Below are 13,600 nucleotides of genomic sequence, written 5' to 3'. Positions count from 1 at the left end.
TTGCTTGGATTTTCCCTCTCTGTCCTAACTCTGTGTATAGTGATGGCACACTTGGTGTGAGTCTCTGGCTTAGGACTGTTCACTGGAACTCTAAAACTGCTTTCTATGCGAGAGCTTGTTTAGCCTACAGCTTCTCCTCCACCATCTTTCGGGAACCCCCTATGACCATGGTTTAAATTTTATTTCTTTGGGATAAAATGACAATGTTATTTAATTTCAAGTTTAATAAAGTTTATGCTATGTAAGGGCCTTTCTAAGGTGAAGATTTAATATACTGATGTCAAACTAACCTTTAATTCTATGAATTACATCTATTGTTACACTTGTATTTTTGTAATCAACTTTTTAATAACTGTTTTTCATTTCTTGCATTTGAAGTATGAAAAATATGGAATACTTCACAAATTTTCATACCATCCTTGTGCAAGTACCATTTTAATCTCTGTATTGTTGTAATTTGGGTAGACCTGCTGCTGAAGCATGTAGTATCCTCTAAATTTAAGTATGTAATGATACAATATTTATACAGGCATATATCCATGGTTGCCTATTTGTAACAAGGAACCCTTATTGTTCCTAAAAATGCTATTGATCTTATTTCTCTAAAATTCTGTGCATAGTGGAAAAAACTTATATTGTATGGTCGATTGTTCACATTTGCAATTTTTTGTCAATAACTATTTTGTCGTTTTCATTTTAAATTTGATCATACTTTGAAACCTTTACAGCTAAGTCCAAAGGTGATGGCTTTTCAAGTACTTATTTATCAACTGAGTTAGCTTTGTGGAGCTAATGGATTCAAAGTAAGCCTTTCTTAAGAGCTATTTCTAAACTTCTGCAGCTTAAAATCTCCTAAATGAGGTCTCAGTGGCACAAATGTCTTCCTGACCCTTTACCCTTCTTCCATGTAGGAACAGACCAACCAGAATATCTTACACTGACAGCATAGATTCTTACTGGAACAAAACTGATCTTAGTTACAAGGGTTCATAGAGAGATGAACAATTCAGACCAAATTGTTCAGAATAGAAGGTATTTTATCAAAATGTAATTGTTTGGGCTGGGACGTTGGCTCAGTGGTAGAGCGCATGCCTTGCATGACTGAAGCCCTGGGTTTGATTCCTCAGCACCACATAAGCAAAAAGAAAAAAGCCGGAAGTGTTGCTGTGACTCAAGTGGTAGAGCGCTAGCCTTGAGCTGAAGAGCTGAGGGACAGGGCCCAGGCCCAGAGTTCAGACCCCACGACTGGACCCAAAAACAACAACAACAAATATATATATATATATAATTGTTTATTATACCTATTATTTCAAAAGTAGCTAAAGCCAAAAAGGTGAAAAAGTTGTTTATATGCATGTGTACTTAATATCCTTGCCTGTCTACCATACAACCAGGCAGGAACTTACACTACTGACTTTCTATCACCAAATATGTCCATAGCTCCTGAAGAAGTCTATATAGTTTTCATCGATATTAGGCCTTAAATTGGTAATGTTTTAATCAAAGTGTTTCCTCTTGCCTCCAGGCTTTAAATTTACAAATGGTAAAGCTTTAGGTCTAACTCTACCCTAAACTGAGGTAGAGATAATGGAATAATACTTAAAAACAGAGTTGCCTTTGATAACCTAACCAAAACAGAACAATGCATAACAATTTCTTATATTATATATACTTATATATTTTATATTTATATGTGCTGATCTTAAATTTCATACAGTGAATCTTACTAGAATTAATTCATAATTTGACAAATAAATTGAAATTTATTCCCATAAATAGATTGGAACATAAATAATTAGGTTTAGAATATATATTTGAATATAAAAAGTATCAATGCAATGTCTTTGCTATAAACTTGTGATACCATCTAAGTGTTCTTGGTCTTCTGAATTCACACAGTAAAAAAAAAAAAAAAAAGTATTGTTTTCCTCTAATCTAGAAGAGATTTTACACTGCTGCTGTGTTTATTGTACTAACTTGCTGGTCCCAAAGTGATTTTCTTCATATGATGCCTAAAAGCTATTATTCTTCTGCAGTACCCACGGGTCAGAGGAAACCAGGTCCCAGTTATCTGCATCATCAGATAACAATGGCAAGTCTTCTCACCTTGGCCCATGCAACATGCTAACAGAAAGTAATTGAAGACCCATCTCAATTTCTTATTTCCTATAGTATTTCAGGGTCCCAATTCCTTTACTAATTAGCAGTAAGCAATTGAGAAATGTAAGGCAACTTAAAATGAAAGAGAAAACCACAATATATGAGAGAATGTACTGTAGTTCAAACTTTCAATTTACAGATGACAAGCCCATATGAGTAAACAAAACCACAAATGTCAAAAGATTAATTTTAATACCCCTCTCCTAATGATTAATGAAAGATTTCAGTGCAGCCAAAAAATAATTTCTGGAATCATAGATCCATAATTGGTCTACCAAGACTAGGAAAACTTGATTTAGAGGTGAAATATAATTTAGAAAAACATTAATTGAGAAGACCCTTAGTGCTTCAAAACACTAGTACTTCAGTAAAACTTGGTTCTGTAGTATAAAAATGTCATTTTCAAACCAATGATAACCTACATTTAATCTCCTGAAAGTATATTTCTTTTCAAATAAACTTTTTAGAATCATATTCAACAAAATAACACTTGACAAGTAGATGATAGTGACATTAAAAGTTTCTCAAGTGCAGGAATCAAGCTACAATAGAGTTGATTTATTTACCCAGCACTAATGCCAAATAAGTTCAACCATTCAATAAAGTGTAGAAATAGTATCTCCTACCATTTGTGTTGTTCAGTAGGTGCCTTCCAGAAATGTGTTAAATATATCAGCCTCCCATAATTCTAACCCAAATATTAGCTAATAAAGTAAATTTCATCACATAAGAAGGTACATTTTAAAAAGTCACTAATAGTTGCCTTATCATGTGTTGCCTTATCATATATTTTCCCTATATGTCTAACATAGTAAGAAATATGACTTTAAATCATGAATATGGGTACTGATCAGAGATGTGACAAACATAAAATCTACCTTCTATTTCTATCATATTCCTCTAAGTAGTAAATTTTAGTTTTCTTCTTTTTCCAAAACTTATAGGTAGTAGAAAATATTATCCCATGTAAAATAAAATAATCACACACCATTGCACAAAGCCATTTATAAAAACTGGTAGTTAGCAATAAATTCTAAGCGATTTTTAAACTTTCTTTTTGACTAAAGATTAATCTTCCAAAAAGATGAGAATAAAATGATGTTTAGGTGCTTCACGTCCCCAGTCTTGCAAATTGTTATTACAGATGCATGAATTATGGAAGTATATGCTGACATCAAGCATGAATTATGGAAGTATATGCTGACATCAGTTCAAGTATATGCAGGATTGAAACTCTATGGAATGTATATAAACCTTTCAAAGTATTAACAGACAGTTTAACAGAATGACTATCACGAAGTTGAAACCAGAAAGGAATAATAGTAAAGACATAGAATGAATGAAAAATGGAACAAGGGGCAAGTACAGCTAGAATACTCAATGTACACATGTAATAAGTAAGTGGTAAATCTGAAATAAATCTTGGAAAAAAGGTTGCTTGAGAATGATAGAATGAGTGACTCTGATCCAGGAGCATTGGACAATTAGAAGGACATATTTAATTGTAACACACTTGCACAACCTTTTGAAATTCAGTTAAAAACACAACTACAAACAAAAACACACAAAAATCACAACCAAACAGCAATCTCTAGAAAGTATGTATATGACCTCACAAATTTTAAGCACTTAATGAAGGGCAGTCTTGGGAAAAGCAAACAAAGCTGTTTAAAGAGGGCAGGTTTGGGTAGGGGAGAATTTTGAACAAATTTAAATAGATTGTCTAAGGTTATAAATCACCTACATCTACTGCAAACATTTTATTCCGTATTTTTTTTTTTTTTTTTTGGTCTGGTCGTGGGACCTGAACTCTGGGCCTGGGCGTTGTCCCTTAGGTCTTCAGGTTAAGGCTAGTGCTCTACCACTTGAGCCATAGCTCCACTTCTGGCTTTTTTCTTTTTTTCTTATGTGGTGGAATCAAACCCAGGGTCTCAGGCATGCAAGGCAAGAGCTCTACCACTGAGCCACTTTCTCAGCCCCCATTCTGTGAGTATTTTTTGTCTGAACTGGTTACTCCAGTCCTGAGTTGTGGCTTTATAGCTTATGAAGATCGAATGGAAGAATCAAGATCAAGAACCCATTACACCACTGGAGAGAAAACAGTCCTCTATGGTTTCTCTCATCTCCCTTCACTACTCTTTTCTCATACTTTTAATAAAGTCAAGTGATTTTGAATTATATTTCCTTCTGTTTCAGAGAATTACTGTTTGGTAATTAAATGTCAATTCGCAAATTTTGATTTCTTTTTTTTTTTTTAAAGAACTTGGAATTTAAATTCCACTACAACATTGTTTCACACAGTCAGAGTTTATTTCTTGGGTAAGGACAATTCTCAAGGGAACCTACAGGATTTACAGCAAGGTTTGTGAGGTTTGTTTGTTTAGTGTGAAAATGAGCCATATTCACCCACATTGCTCCCTCTCAGCTAAGTCTCCATGGATTTCTTTGCATGAAAGCCTATTTTCCCAGACAATTTTAAATTTTCTTAATAGGCTAAGTTGTTAAAATTTTGAACAATTAAAATTTACCTGTCATAAATTTTTAACTCTTTTGAAATTTCTTTATTAGAATCGTGAATTCACCAATCTTAATCCCACCTTCACCATCAAAAACAGTTAACATGTTGTTTTCATTATATAGTGTCCATGAAAATACTATTTTCCAGTGGCTTTGTTATGCATATATTTGACCATATAAGCTGATGCTGAGCAAAATGAACTCCAAGATATGGAAACATATTTATTTGTGGTTGTTTTTTTTTTTTTTTTGATGTACTATGTGATTTCTATTTTCTTTGAGATTTTCCCCTATGGTTTATCCCCTCCTCTGTTTGATTTTGGTACTCTGTGTATTGTGTATACATTTACCTTAATTAGGGAAGGGAACAGGAACAAAAAAATGGCGAGACAAAGGACGAACAGCAAACCAATGCAATAGCAATTCTCACAAGACAATAAGTTGGAAATGTACATTATAACTTGGGAGGGGTAATAGGGTGAAGGAAAAACTGAGAAAAATGAGAGAGGGGATAACAAGTTTGAAAACTTATGTATTCACAAACTTACAATGGCTGTAACCACAGTGCACATCACTTTCACATTAAAATTAAATTAAAAAAATAAGCTGATGAAATAAAATTTCACTGTTTTGGTATAGTAAATATTATTCTTTATGTAGTAACTTTTAAAAAATCGGTATTATTTGGCATCTAATTTGAATTAATTATCTCTTCTTTATCAGAGGGTCATCAACTGTACTGATATCCAACTAGACAATTTTTTCACAATATACTTGCCAATATTTTGAAAATAGAATAAATTTAGGACTTTGTTATACTAAAACAGAAAACAGTTTAATTCTATGGAAACCCATAACTTTTAAAAGTAAATAAGTTAAGAGGACAGAATGCATGTATTCTTCAAAATTCCTATGACTAATAACTACTCATTTTCAAATTCTGAACATTCCATACCTGAGAGATTCAAAATATACCTGTTTGCATGTTATGTAATTCTGCAGTAGATGGAGTGTTACAGACTGAGAAGTGAACAGAAAAAGAGCCACATTCTGATATGGGATATGAAGCATGTGATAATTAATTCTTCAAGAGTAAGCAGTTGTTTATCAGATTAAGCTATTATTTCTATGACCATCAATCACAAGATTTATGCCATAAAGTCATCCTAGCCCACCAGTTTCCAACTGGTAGGGTGCACCTCAAAATTCCCTTAATTCACATCAAGAATAGCTTATGTCCATTGTGAAAATACACTGCACTTCTGCTAATGTGATGCCCTCCATATTCTGGAAAGAACACCACTATATACAGAGTTGTATCATTTTTCCTCTACTGGTATTCTTACAAATATTTATATTTATACATTCTTAACTACCATAGATAATCACGATGCGAAGATTGGAAGATTACAGTTCAAAGACTGTGAAGACTCAGGGTCTATGTTGAAGGGGAAGAATGATGGAGGCTCTGGCCTCAGGATTATCTGTGGACTGTGTTTGAGTATTAGAAAAGCTCTTGGCATGCCGGGCTAGAGAGGGAAAATGTTCTCTCTCCCTATCTCAAAACACATGTCACAGACTCCTGAGAGCTGAGTAAGTAGCTCTTCTGCTTGCTTAAGCATAGTTAAACAGCTGGTCAAGCATTTCCCTGAGATTGGAGAAGTGGTTTGAACTTGCTCTGAAATAGTTTAGATACTAATATACCAAGACAGGGCTGGGAAGGTGGCTCAGTGGTAGACGATTGCCTTGCATGTATGAGGCCCTAAGTTTGATTCCTCAGCACCACATAAGCAAAGAAAAAAAAAGCCAGAAGTGGTGCTGTGGCTCAAGTGATAGAGTGCTAGCCTTGAGCCCAAGAGCTGAGGGACAGCGCCCAGAGTTAAGGCCCCACGACTGGACCCCCCCAAAAAATAATATACCAAGACATTGTCTCATAGGTCAAGTAAAAATGTATCTGTTGAAATTTTTGTGTGAATGTCTTCTGACCAAATCTTGGCAAAGATCATGCTTGCTTGTCTTTAAATACCACTAACAATAAAGCACAGCATGCAGTGGCAATTGCTGTTTGCACTCTGCATCCCCTGTGTCCTGGTGATTTTGTTACCCTTACCCAGGGACCCAAATGCACTAGATGTTACAATTGGCGCCCAAACAGGGACCATGCATTGTTGAATTCAGGAAGGGATATTCAGGTAAATACTTTTAATTACAGGGTGATGGGACAAGTTAAATCTACTCCATACTTACTTATGCTTAAACATTTACTTGCTGCTTATGGTGTAAGTATTTCTTCTTCTGACATAGAAATGTGTATTAATGTAGTTAGGGAATGGAATCCTTGGTTCCCTGATGAAGGAAAATTCGATGTTGATAATTGGAAATGAGTAAAGAATATTGTAGAAAAAGCTGTTCGAGAAAGGGAAAAGATTCCTATTAGATTTTGGTCCATTTGGGCTATTTTACATACCCTTTTTAAAGCTTCGAATGAGGAAAGATTAATAGCAGACTTAAAGAAAGAGGTCACCCCTTCTATTGTAGATTTACAGTTGGACTCTGAGGTTAAGGACACAATAGATAAGGATGCATTGCAATTAACAGAGAAAAAACAAGAGGTAAAAATGGCTCAAAAGGAATAAAGTGTAAATAAAATGTCTGAGCAAATGCAATTGATTTTCTCAAAATTACAACATATGGAGTTGGAAATTAGCAGAGTGAAAGGAGAACCTGAGAAAGTGAAAGTAAAGCAGCCTTTGGCTCCTCGACTGGCTGATGCAATTTTTACAGCATCACTCCCTCACAAACAGAGGGCTGAGACAGTGAGTTTGATGATGAAATGCCTATTTTTTCTTATCCTGTAATTCGAGCACCCCCTATGAATAGTATAGCTCAACCAGCCAGATATGAAGGTGTTGCTGTTGATGATATTGGTAAACTTAAGAAGGCAGTTGTATGGTCCTCAGTCTCATTATGTTAAGGAATTGCTTAATGGGCTTGCCCGACATTACAATAATTTTGCTCCAGTGGATTGGAAGATGCTTTGTAGAGCCTTGCTTAAGAAACCTAAATACCTACAATGGAAAATGTGGTTTACTGAGTTATGTACAAAAAGGGCTAGACAAAATGCACAGAGCAGTAATCCACACCTGCAGAACAATATGCGGATGCTCATATAAATGTAAACTCTCCTGAAGAGATCCATGAGCAGTTAAGAGACATAGGTATTGAGGCATGAGAAAAGGATTCCACCGGTAGGAGAGCATTATGGCTCTGGGACTAAAGTAATTCAAAAACCTAATAAACCCTGTATTGAATTTTTATCACGATTAAAATTGACCGTGGAACGTACTGTTGTGGGAGAGGCTGCATGGCAACAACTGCTGAGCATGTTGGCTTATGAGAATGCTAATGAGGACTGTAGACAAGCTCTATTGCCTATTAAAGAATCTGGGGATGTGAATACATATTTAAGGGCCTGCAAAGACTTTATATCTGAATCCAGGAAAATTCAGGTGTTTGCTGAAACTATGACCACTACCTGGCATGCTTTGCAAACAAAACCCTCTAATCTAAAGTGTTTTGGATGTGGTCAAATGGGACATATAAAGAAAAATTTTAAAAAGGCTACTGATGTTAACAAGAGAGGACCAGGAATTTGCCCTAAATGTAAAAAAGGGAAGCACTGGACAAGGGAGTGTAGAGCAAAAATAGACAATAAAGGAATTCCTATAAAATATGCTTAACTTATGCAGGGAAACTCTCCATCGGGCTAGCCCCAGGGACCAGGATTAATAACCGAGGGCAGCCAACCATCTTTTCCCTCGTCCCTGCCACAGCCCACAGCGCTGCAGTGGACATACCAGCCTTAAAAGATTTTATTTTGAAAGGTAGTGATAAGACACAAAAAATTCCTACCGGAATTTATGGGCCTTTACCTGAAGGAACATTTGACCTATTGACCAGTAGATACAGTCTTAATACAAAAGGAGTTTTAGTACATTTAGGAATTATTGATGCTGTCTATATTGGGGAAATAAAAATTTTAATGTCAGCTTCTGCAGATATTTCCTTTAAAAAGGGAGAACGAATTGCTCAAATTTTGTTATTACCATATATATATCTATTGCAAAGTCATTTGGGGGATTTGGAAATACTAACCAACAAAAATGTGTTTTGGACTACTCATATTACTAAAATACAACCTAAGATTAAAATTAATATTCAGGAAAAGATATTGACAGGACCAATAGATACTGGCTCAGATATTACATTTATTAAAACTCATGAATGGCCTAATCATTTATTATATAAAATAATCCCCTGTAATATTAAAGGAGTTAACAAAACCCCTGTAAATTTTATATGACAAGCAGTGTTGTATGTTACTATAACGTCAGAAGATGGACAGACAGCTGTCCTTAAACCTTATATTATGGAGGTTCCAGTTAACATAATTGGTAGAGATGTACTGGAACAATGGGGAGCTCATATTCAATTTTAACATTTTTATATGGAGCCCATAATGATATTATGGAAATCTGAGGAACCTCTTTGGATTGAGTAATGACCTGTATCTAAAGAAAAATTATAAGCAGCTCATCAATTAGTTGAAGAACAGTTAACCAAAGGACATATTGGGCCGTCTATGTCACCATGGAATTCTCCAATATTTGTTATTAAAAAGAAGTCAGGGAAATGGAGATTGCAGACTGATTTACGAGGAGTTAAGGCATCCATGTACCCTATGGGGGTTTTACAACCTGTTATACAGTCGCCTGCAATGCTTCCTAAAAATTGGCCAATAATAGTAATAGATTTACAAGATTGCTTTTTTACCATTCCTGTACATGTAAAAGATTGTAAAAGACTTGCCTTTTCTTTACCACAAATAAATCATCAAGCCCCTCATCAGTGCTTCCAATGGAAGGTGTTGCCCCAAGGAATGATGAATTCTCCAACTATGTGTCAGATATATGTTGATAAGGCCTTAAAACCTGTTAGACAAAATGGCCTCACATTTATATTTTTCATTATATGGATGATATTTTATTTGCAGGACCAAATATGACAGAATTAGAAAAGGTGTTATAGTGCTTACCCTCTATAAAGATTTTGGATTAATAATAGCACCTGAAAAAATACAAAAAAACACGGTGGTAAAATATTTAGGATATGTTGTTTGTAGACAAACAGTCGCACCTCAAAAAATATCTTTACGACGTGATCAATTACATACGTTAAATGATTTTCAAAAGTTACTAGGAGATATTAATTGGATGCAACGGGCCTTAGGAATTCCTACTTATCAATTACATAATTTGTTTTCATTGTTACAAGGGGAATCTGATTTACATAGCAAAAGAATTTTAACTAAGGAAGCTGAAAGAGAAGTACAATTTGTACAGTAGAGAACAAAAAATGGTTTTACATCGAGTAACGCTAAATCAGCTCATAAATTTATATATTTTAGATAGATGGAAATAACCAACAGGAATTATAGGAGAAAATGAGATACCATTAGAGTGGATTTATACACGGCATAGATTTACAAAAAATATGCCATATGAACAATAGTTGGCAATTATTATTCAACAGGCCAGGCAGTGGGTATTTACCCTATCAGGGTATGATTTATTTGAAATTATCTTTCCTTTGATAAAAGACTAAGTAAAATATTTTTTAAACATGTCTGAAATGCTACAAATAGCATTAGTAAATTTTACTGGGCAATTTTCCTATCATTTCCCCAAAGGTAGATTGTGGGATTGCTTACATACACAACAATTTGTAATTAATAATATAATTACCACGGCCCCTATTTCCACTGCTCTTACTGTTTTTATACATGGCTCCAAAACAAAAAGTGCTTATTGGACAACAAATAAATATTGGGTACAAACAACTACTTTAGCATCAGTTCAACAAAATGAACTTTTTGCTATTATTAAGGTGTTACAAGATTTTGTGGGAGATATTAATATTGTTACTGATTCTGCCTATGCTGTAGGGGTTGTGACTAATATAGTCACTGCTGTTACATATTCATCTAAACTCCAGCTAAACCAAGTATTTAAACAATTACAAGCATTACTGCAACAATGTAATGCCAAAGTGTTTATAACTCACATTAGGGCTCACTCTTCGTTACCTGGGTACCTTGTATATGGCAATAATCATGTTGATAGTTAGGTTTGCTTCTGCTAAACAGGATCATGCTCATTTACATACAAATGCTGGCCATTTACATATGCATTATAAAATACCTTATTCTCAAGGTAAACAAATTATAAAAACGTCTCCTATCTGCAGACCAATGCATTTGACAGTTGTACCTGCTGGAGTAAATCCTCGAGGATTACAACCTAATGAGCAATGGCAAATGGATATAATCCATGTACAAGCCTTTGCCCATTTTTCCTTTGTGCATGTTACAATAGATACTTATTCCAAATTTGGGCTTTTGCCCTTACGAGAGAAACTGTTAACAATGTAATAGAACACTTTTTGGAAGCTTTTGCCATTATGGGAGTGCCTGCCAAATAAAGACTGATAATGGACCAGCCCAAAAAATTATCAAATTTAAAAGATTTTGTGAACTTTATGATGTGGTACATATTACAGGAATAGAATATAACCCCCAAGGACAATCCATTATTGAACGAGTTCATTGCACACTAAAACAACAAATCAAAAAATTTAAAAGGAGGAAAGGGTTGGATGAAAGTATGGATATTTTGTGGTTTTCCATGCAAAATCCTAAAATAATTTTACATCAAGTTCTTTTTGTTCTTAATATTTTAAACTTACCACAAGTAGATACTTTAGCTAGAGCTGAGTGTCATTTTGAACAAATATCAGAAAAACCTTATTTAAATGCTCCCGTATGGATTAAGATTGCATTGGATACAGAATAGCAACTAGGAACGTTATTACATAAGGGGCGAGGATACGGTTTTGTGTCTACACAGGATGGCAAACAATACTAGCTTCCTGCCTGATGCATACAGACGCAGCCCATTGAGGACAGCCCCATATCCTGCAAGGAATAGGCCACCAATTGAGGAAAAAGAAATCCCCACTGCCCACCTGGGGGCAGGTTAAAAAGTTGTCTGCAGAAGGACAAAAGATGTTACAATGCAATGGTAAACCTGTCATGGCTGAGAACTTATTCTTGGCCATGTGTGCCCTGCTTACTGTAAACTCTGTCCATGCTAATGCTAATTTATTGGGCCTTTGTTCCTAATCCTCCTTTATTGGAACCTGTTGTTTGGGGAGACATGGATATAACCATCTATAATGTTCCTGCTGTTTTATCTTCTCCTTGGAATAATTTGACATTTTGCAATAAGGATGATGTAGCTTTTTAAATTTTACTTAATATACACATTCCTTGCCTGTTTGTCTGGGGCCTCCTCCATGTTTAGTTATGAATGGGCAACATTGGGTTTTACCTGGGAAATGCACTTCCAATTCTAGGACACAGCTGCAGCGATTAACTACTTGGTCCATTAATAGTAACTGGGAAAGTGTGAGCTTTGATGGCAAGTTATCCTTACCTATGTGTCCCGATTTTACTTATATTGATTTAAAATATCAGCCTTTTGTGTGGCAAGAGTGTAGAGAAGCATTTGGAAAAGTGTTCAATAATTTTATTAATTGGGGACCTTTTGGAAAGTTTATTAACACATGTTCTGAATAGAATATTACCAGATGTGATTCATCAAATGTTACTAGGATGCTGGAAGCCATTAATGGATCATTTACTGGAGATCGACTGATGGCCTGGGGAGATGGAGGCATTGCAGATGCTCGATGGGCTTTCATGGGGCACCCACTGCTGTTCACACTCATCTTTGGAAGGTCAGAGCGGTGCTGAAACCCGTGATGCTATCAAATGGATCGTTTTTCAGGGACGTGGAACTCTGCATCCACTTATAATTTTACTTTGTACAAATCTTATGATGTAACTGTTTGTGTACCTCTGCCTTATGTATTTTAGTGGGAAATTTTACATTTTCTCCTACTATTTCTTGTTTTAATTGTCGCCTGTATTCTTGTGTTAATTCTTCTCTTAATTTTAATGATAGTGATAGTACTATGATATTACAACAAAGAACTCATATTTGGCTACCTGTTAAATTCAGAAGAGAATGGTCCCAAAATCCTTTATATAGTGTTGTTATTGAATTTTTTTACCAAACTACTAAAACGTACAAAGCCATTGTAGCAGTGATCTTAAAATTAATTGCTATTACCACGGTTGCTGCAGTGTCTGGAATTGCCCTACACACTTCCTTACAAACTAAGCACTTTGTGGAAGAATGCCACCGGGATTCACATGAATTGTGGGTCTCACAGGTAGAAATTGATGCTCTATTATAAACACAGATTAATATTCTTAAACAGACAGTGGGATGGTTAGGAAAAAAGTTATTGGTTGTGGAAAAACAGTTATTGTTAAAATGTGATTGGAATTTCACTACCTTTTGCATTACTAATGTAAAATATAAAAAATCTATACATGATTAGAATGTAATACAGCACTATTTATCTGGAAATCTACAGCTGCTCAATTGATGGCTCAGTTACAATTTAATGTACATGATATTTTTGGTAAACAATTTACAAATGATGATGCTTCTAATATTGCTGATGCATTTATTAAACAATTGGAAGGGTTGGATCCGAAATACTACAAAGCATTTCACATACTGCTAGTGGTATAGGAATTATGATTGTTATTATTTTGCTTGCACTTGTACTGTTATATTTGATTTTTATGAAACCAATGCAAGCGTCTATGATGACCCTGTGGAAAGCTTTACTTTTAAAACAAAAGAAAAAAGAAGGAAATTGTGAAGACTCAGGGTCTATGTTAAAGGGGCAGAATGATGCAGGCTCTGGCCTCAGGATTATCTGTGGACTG

General features: G+C 35.0%; 1 pseudogene; it reads right to left on the bottom strand.

The window, feature by feature from the left end:
• Positions 1-382: 382 nt before the first annotated feature.
• On the bottom strand, positions 383-482 carry LOC122125965 (annotated as a pseudogene).
• Between the last annotated feature and the right edge of the window lie 13,118 nt (positions 483-13,600).

The sequence above is a fragment of the Dipodomys spectabilis genome, unplaced genomic scaffold (assembly GCF_019054845.1).
Source record: "Dipodomys spectabilis isolate Male_0828 unplaced genomic scaffold, ASM1905484v1 ptg000268l, whole genome shotgun sequence".
Taxonomy (NCBI): Eukaryota; Metazoa; Chordata; class Mammalia; order Rodentia; family Heteromyidae; genus Dipodomys; species Dipodomys spectabilis.
Note: the sequence above shows the minus strand (reverse complement) of the source record. Positions and strands in the feature narration are given on the sequence as shown.